The 7,262-nt window shown below is 48.5% G+C and overlaps 2 non-coding genes across 2 annotated transcripts; both read right to left on the bottom strand.

Annotated features, from left to right (window-relative positions):
- Nucleotides 1–298: 298 nt before the first annotated feature.
- Nucleotides 299–380, bottom strand: trnas-gcu (transfer RNA serine (anticodon GCU)). Its single transcript has one exon. It is a non-coding gene; the product is annotated as a tRNA-Ser (tRNA).
- A 4,877-nt stretch (nt 381–5,257) lies between these two features.
- On the bottom strand, nt 5,258–5,331 carry trnai-aau (transfer RNA isoleucine (anticodon AAU)). Its single transcript has one exon. It is a non-coding gene; the product is annotated as a tRNA-Ile (tRNA).
- Nucleotides 5,332–7,262: the final 1,931 nt, after the last annotated feature.

Consider the following 7,262-nt stretch of genomic DNA (forward strand, 5'->3'; position numbering starts at 1 on the left):
GAAAAACAACCCGACAGCAAAACACTCCGTCCTCTACCTTTGAACCAGTTCTGTAACCAAATGGCTAGTTCTCCCTGTATTCTGTGAGATCTGACCTTGCTAATCAGTCTTCCATGGTGAACCTTGTCGAACGCCTTACTCAAGTCCATCTATATTCGCAGCTGCTGCTCTGCCCTCATCAGTCGTCTTTGTTATTTCTTCAAAAAGACTCAATCAAGTTTGTGATACATGCTTTCCCATGCACAATGCTACGTTGACTATACCGAACCACTCCTGGCCTGTCCAAACGCTAAGAATACGTCGAGGATGTGATTCGAACCCACACGTGCAGAACACAATAGATTAGCAGTCCATCGCCTTAACCACTCGGCCACCTCACCCTATGCGATTGGCTTTGCTATTATGGTCACTTCTCCCAAAATTCTCCCACAGTGAAACGTCACTTCCGCGGTTCGATTTAGTTCCGAAACTCAGATCCCTTCCTTGGTTGAACAGTTTAACTGTTGTGTCAAGAATCCTTCCTGCACGGTTCTTACAAATTCTTCCCATCCAAGTTCCTAGCGTGTCGGGGAAGTTAACATCCCCCACCACAACAACACTGCTTTTACACCTATACAGGATCTGTCTACATGCTCTCTCCTCTTTCGCCTGCTGGTCGTTGGCAGGCTTGCAGGATCCACCCAGCATTACGATTTCCATTTCATATTCCTTAGTTTTAAGCAATTAATTTTGCACTGACCTTGCTTCTTTGAATCTGCTCTTGGAATTAATTTTTCACCGGGAACTAGATTCTTCTCCTCTACCCATTTTATAATGTCCGGCAGAGACATGCTATTTCTCCATCTAAAGCCGAGGATTTATTTTACCAATTTCACCCGGTGTGGAATGGTTCGAGTCCTATGCAGGGAAGCATACGCCTCAGGCTCCATTTCCAGCCAAGCACTGAATTTAACAATTTCACCCAATGTGGGACTTTTGAAAATGCAGATAGGGACATTTAGATCCAATCCCGATCTCAGGCTCGTGTTTGTTGATGCTTCATGGTGTCTGGAACTGAGAACCCCCACATGCATGGACGTCCACAGCAGGAAAGTACCAGGTTCCATCTTGGCCTAATACTGACGAGAATAACAATATCATTCCTCACCTGAGAGATCAAAAACCCAGTAAGCGTTGAAAATTGACATATTGGTCTTCTGTTTTGAAGCAAGCCAGGTGACTCAGACCAGTATGCCTCATCTGCCAGTTTTCCTGACTTTCCCTTCCGGGACAGACCAAGACCAACAATGTAGGAAAACATTAACCTAGGCATCATCTTGGGGAGTTGACTATGCAGAATGTTGTGAAACTAAGGACCACCACACTAACTGCTAGATACATGTGCACAGAGAGCAGGTGTGTCCCAGGCTACCTTCTCGGGCACTTCCCGAAACTGAGCTCACACACAATGATGTGGGATGAATTGAGACCCACAGCGATGGGACATTTAGGCCTAAGGTTCAGATCCTGTGCCTAGTATTTACAGTTGATCTAGGGTTAGCTGAACGACACAAATCAGGGATAGAGAGCACAGGCAGAATCTTGGGCCTAACAATGAGTGGGTCAACTTCACCCCTGTTGTCGGTTGGATGGAATAAACTTCCGCACCGCCCACATCATCACAAATCGAGCAGGCACAAGTTGTGGCTTGTGCCAAGTTAGCCACTGTCATTCGTGGTGGTGGATAAACTGAGCCGCGTCACATTCGCACCCTGACTATGGTGCAGGTCTAGCATGCACCTCAGACCTCGTGCTGTGTTAGGCATTTAGCCAATATCTCCACAACGCAGTGAAATGTCGGCTCAAGTTGCATCACAGGCCTCTAGCTGGGAGAGTCAATTAGCCAGTTTCACTACCAGTAGTGGATTTAATGCAGTGGAATACAGGAGTAGGCTGCCTCACAGTCCTAGGACTGAGTGAGCCTATCAGAGTGCAGGACCAATCTTGCCACTCAATCCTTGCCTTGATCTTGCCTCGATGAGGCCTCATGGGCCACTACTGCGCCACGGTTGAGTACAGCCTCACCAGCCCAAGACCCCCAGTTTCCATGATTACCATTCACGGCTCCTGAATGTTCTCCTCCAGGTACTCGCTCGCTCATTCCTGGTATTAACATGGAGGATTGGGAGTCCATCAGCCACCTGTCTCAGCACAGTGCCTCCTGCACCATATCGTGGCTGAGCAACAGTAGCTGAATGAGACCCAGCACCACCTCCACCAGCAGCGGCAGCTCACAATCATCGTTCTCAACAGGCTGGATGCCAGCTTCGACTGTGTCTTGGCCTCGTTGGGCTCCAGCAAGGTAGACGGTCATGGGCTGTCCCAAGGGCTCCTCTGGCCCATCCTCAGCATGTTGCACCAGTTGGCCATGCCAGTGCCTACATCACCACACACAAGTTTGGCAAAATTGTCGAGGATTTGAAGCCTGGGGTCTAGCACTTAGGGCCAGGAATTGGTTAATTTCAAACATTGTTCACAAGCATCACGTTGAGTTATGATGAAAAAAAAATCATCGAGGCCTTTCAGACAAACCTTCCCTTCCCACACCCAGCTCAGCAAAGGAGAGGGAATCACATCTGTTCCCTGCCTGCAACATTTCAACAAAAGCCACACAACAAAATACATAAAAAAGGGAGAAAATGAAAAGGATGGCCGTGGGGAGGGAATGAGTAGAAATAGGATAATGGAGGACGGGGTTTGGGAGAATAGGAGCGTGGGATTTAGGTACTGGATGTTGTGGTGGGGGAAGAGATGGGGTGCAGGGTGAGGGCATTGTAGTTGGATCAGGGATTGGAGTACACTGGGTGTAGCATTGTGGTAAGAACAGGACTTTGGATGCGCTGGGCAGGGCAGAGTGTTTTGGAGAGGGTGTTTGGGGAGCAGCGGGTGGTTCACTGTGTTTAGGGGTGGAGTTTGGGGTGAGCTGGGCGTGGCATAGTGTGTGGGTTGGAGTTTGGGGTGTGCTGAGTGGGGCACAGTGTTTGGAGGGAGTTTGGGTGTGCTGGGTGGGACACAATGTTTCTGAAATATTTCGGTTTTGCTGGAAAGTGCATTGTATTTGGGGTGTGCTGGACAGAGCACACTGCGATTGGCTTTGGGGTGTGTTGGCAGGGCACAGAATGTGGGAAATGATTTGGCGTTTGCTGGACGGGGTACAGTGTTTGGAATGCTGTTTGTAGTGCGCTGAGTTGTGCACAGTGTTTGGGATAGGGTTTGGGATATGCTGGGCGGGGCACAGCATTTGGGGGCGCAGTGTGTGGTGTGCTAGGCGGGGCACAGTTTTTCTTGGGTGTTTGCGGTGTGCTGAGCGGGCCACAGTATTTGAGGGTGGAGTTTGGGATGAGCTGGTTGTGGAACAGTGTTTGTGGGCGGGGTTTGCGGTCAGCTGGGCGGGGCACAGTGTTTGGGCGTTGCAATTTCTGGTTCTGGTGGTTGCAGCACATGTTTAGGGGTGGAAGTTGCGGTGTTCTGGGCGGGGAAGAGTGTTTGGGGTGGAGTTTGCGGTGTGCTGGGCTGGACACAGTGTTTGTGGTGGGGATTGGTGGTGGAGATTACGGTATGTTGGGCGGGGCACAGTGTTTAGGGGTGGAGTTGTAGGTGTATTGGCAACAGAGTTTGGGAGTGGAGTAATGGGTGTACTGTGGGAACTGTGTTTTGAGGTGGAGTTATGTGGTGTGCTGGGGAACAGTGTTTGGGGTTGTGGTTTGTGGTGTGCTGGGTGCGGCACAGTGTTGCGGTTGGAGTTATGGCGTTTGCGAGGCAGGGCACAGTGTTTGTGTGCGGAGTTTGGGGTGGATTTTGGTGTATGATGGATGGTGCACAGTGCTTGTGGGTGGAGTTTGGGGTGGAGTTTAGGGTATGCTGGTCAGGGCACAGTTTTTGTGGGTGGAGTTTGGGGTGTGCTGGGCGGAATACCGTGTTTGGGAACGGGGTTTAGGGTGTGCTATGTGGGTCACAGTGTTTGGGGTGGAGCTTGTGGTATGCTGGGCGGGGCACACTAGTGAGTGCGGAGTTTGGGGAGTTGGCTCTGTCCAATGGAAAACTGAAAACAGCAAAGTATTGGTAACCACAGCGAGTCAAGGACTGTATCCATGGAGAGGGTGGAAGCTCAAGTTTTGAGTTTAGATGTTGAGGTGTGGAGGGAGCAGCATTTCTGCAACATTGTTGGGGGGATGGTTGGACTGCTGGAGCTTAGAAAGGATGTTGATAATTCAGATTAAATGATCAGACTGTGAGAATGGTAGAAATCTGTGGGTCTATCTGCCAAACGGCAAGAGTAGACCGTCCCACTGGTGTGGGCACGATTGGAGAGAATGTGATAGAGAAGGTAAAAAGGAAAGCTGAAAGGCAATGAAGGAATGAGTTCACAATTTGACGATGCTGAGTTCAACATTAGTCCAGAATTCTGTGAAAATGCCGAGTTTGAAGTTGAGATGTTACTCCACTGTGACCCACTGGAGTATGGCAGTGTACCGAGGACAGACAAATAGATTTGTGAGTAGGATGCTGTGTTAAAATGACTGACCTACGAGAAGGTCAGGGTTATGTTCGTACACGGACTGGAGGTATTCTGCAAATGGAGGGGAATGTTAATGTTGCGCAGGGCTTGAACGAGGAAGTGGTGTTTGAGAAAGGGGCGGGTTTATGGGATGGCGGATTGCAGGAGCTCTGTGCGTCGCCTCTCAGCCTCACCAAGCTGGGCCATCTGCAGAGGAAGATTCCGTCCCCCTGGAGAAGACAGAGCTAGGCAACAGGAACAGAACGTCAGGTTGTGAACGAGGGATAGGGAGCAAGTCCCAGAGGGGCAGCGTATTCCCCAGCTCCACTACCCCACCCCATCCCTCATAACTGCCAGGGCAGAACGATAGGAATCAAGGAGGCTAGAAACAGAGGAATACAGAGATTAGATTTCCTCTAGTGTGGAAACAGTACCTTTGGTGCAAAAGTCCACACCAGTACCACCGAAGAGTAACCCACCCAGACCCATTTCTCTCTGACTAATGCACCGGGCAATTTAACACAGCCAATTCACCTGAACTGCACAACTTTGTGACAGTGGGAGAATGTACAAACTCCATATAGACTGTCACCCGAGGCTTGAATCAAACCTGGAACCCTGTTGCTGTAAGGCAGCATTGCTCAGCAATGAGCCGCCCCAAGCAATGATCAGCAACTGCAACTGCAATGACAGCATCCTTGCCAACACCAGCTCTACACTTGGTCGGTGCGGGAATTGAGCCCACGGCCTTGGTGTTATTAACACCACGCTCTAACCATCTGAGCTAACCGACCAGCGATATCGGGATGTCCTCATAGGTAGAGAGATGGAGAGGAGTGCAGGGACATGATTTTCTTACACAAATGAAGGGGAGTGGGGGCTGGAGGAGGATAGAGATAGTGGTATGGCTAAGGTTTAGGAGATGACAGAAACAAAGCGAGATAAGTTCTGGAGGAGTTTGCAGACACGGGACACAGATTGAGGTCAATTGTTAAGAAACTCAGTTGAGGCCAGAGGGGGATTGAAATTCACCCTTGCCTCCATCGCCATCATCCACTGAGCAGGAAAAGCCCAGGCATCATTTCGGGCCTGATGTTGTGTGTGGCATGTTTTGAGTAAATGATTTTTGCTGCAGTCGAACAAATGTTCCTATCATGTGACAGCACGCCCAATGAGGAAGGGGGTAAGCTAACCAAATATTCACCACTTTAATTTTCACGTGCTGGTCTATCATCATATGCATTGGTACTGCCCTTTAACATATTTGATGTAGAGTTCTGGTTGTTAATATTTATTGGATTGACAATGAAGCCTTTAATTTGTTAATATTGAGGATGATATTTATTGATTTGCATTTGCAAAATTCCTGTGGAGTTATGTAGTCCCCAGGCCTTGGGGCTGGAAATGGTCGGGGGGTGGGGGTTGGTGGTGGTGGTGGGTGCGATGGACATAATTTGCACTGCACTAATTCACCCCCCTCCACCACACACAACCACACCACCACAACCCAAATATAATGTCCAACCCACCCTACACTTTCACATCTCTGTGTGTGTGTGTGCTTGTCTGTGTGTGTGTGTGTGGTTGTGTGTGTGTGTGTGTGTGTGTGTGTGTGTATGTGTACATGTTGTCCGGAATGTTAATTTCAGGAATGATCCTAATGGGAGTCTGGAGTATTCCGTCTAACTGTAGACTCAGCCATCATTTGCTACGTCTGAATCTCTTCCTCCCTCAGGCTCCTCTGATCTAAGAAAAAACACCTCACACTGTTTAACCTCTCCAATACCTGAAATGCGCCAGTTCTGGCAACATCCTGGAAAATCTCCTCTCCAGTATTATTGCATCCCTCCCTTAATGTGGATTCCAGACCTGCACGCGATACTCCAGCTGTGACCTGAACTGTTTTATCCTGTTGCAGCATCCTCTCTTAAACTCTATGCCTCCACTAATAAACCCAAGTGTACCACATGTATTCTTAACCAAGTTATTCACCTGTCCTGGTTGCTTAAGAGTGTCCACCCGATCTTTAATACTTCTCTGGTCCAATTTTCAATCATGTACATTCCTGCTTTGATTTCCCTGCCCCAAAACATCAGCTCACGTTTATCTCGATTGAATTCGATTTGCCACTGATAGTCCATCTGACCTGCCAGTTTCTACCCTCTAGTAATCTAAGGTGATCTGTCACAATATTTGTCTCTGCTTCAACTGTGTACTTCGTGAATTTACTGACCATCTCTCCTGCATTCAAGTCGAAAACATTGAGGTCACTCACAAACAGCAGGGATCATGGGATCCCACTGGACGTACAATTCCAAGCACAAAGACAGCTCTCAAACAATGTCCTCTGCTTCCTCCTTCGCAGCCAAATGTGAATTCAATTCTCCAAATTTCTTTGGATCTTTGGAATCTTACCTTTCCTATCTGTCTCCTATATGGGATTTATCGAGAGCCTGGCTGACGCCCAGTAGACAACAACAAAAGCATTACCGTTGTTGACACTTCTGGTCAACTCTTTGAAAAAAATACAATGATATTGGGCTGACGTGAACCCCCTCTAATAAACTCGTGCTGACTGTTCTCGATTCACCCCTGTATCTCCAAATGAAAATTGATTGTCTTCCTCTGAATTGCTTACAATATTGACTCCACCACCATGGTTAAACTTTCTCTCTCTACATGTCTCTCTCTGTCTGCATCTCTCTCACACACTCGCTACCTCATT

Source organism: Hemiscyllium ocellatum (assembly GCF_020745735.1).
Source record: "Hemiscyllium ocellatum isolate sHemOce1 chromosome 41 unlocalized genomic scaffold, sHemOce1.pat.X.cur. SUPER_41_unloc_19, whole genome shotgun sequence".
Lineage (NCBI taxonomy): Eukaryota > Metazoa > Chordata > Chondrichthyes > Orectolobiformes > Hemiscylliidae > Hemiscyllium > Hemiscyllium ocellatum.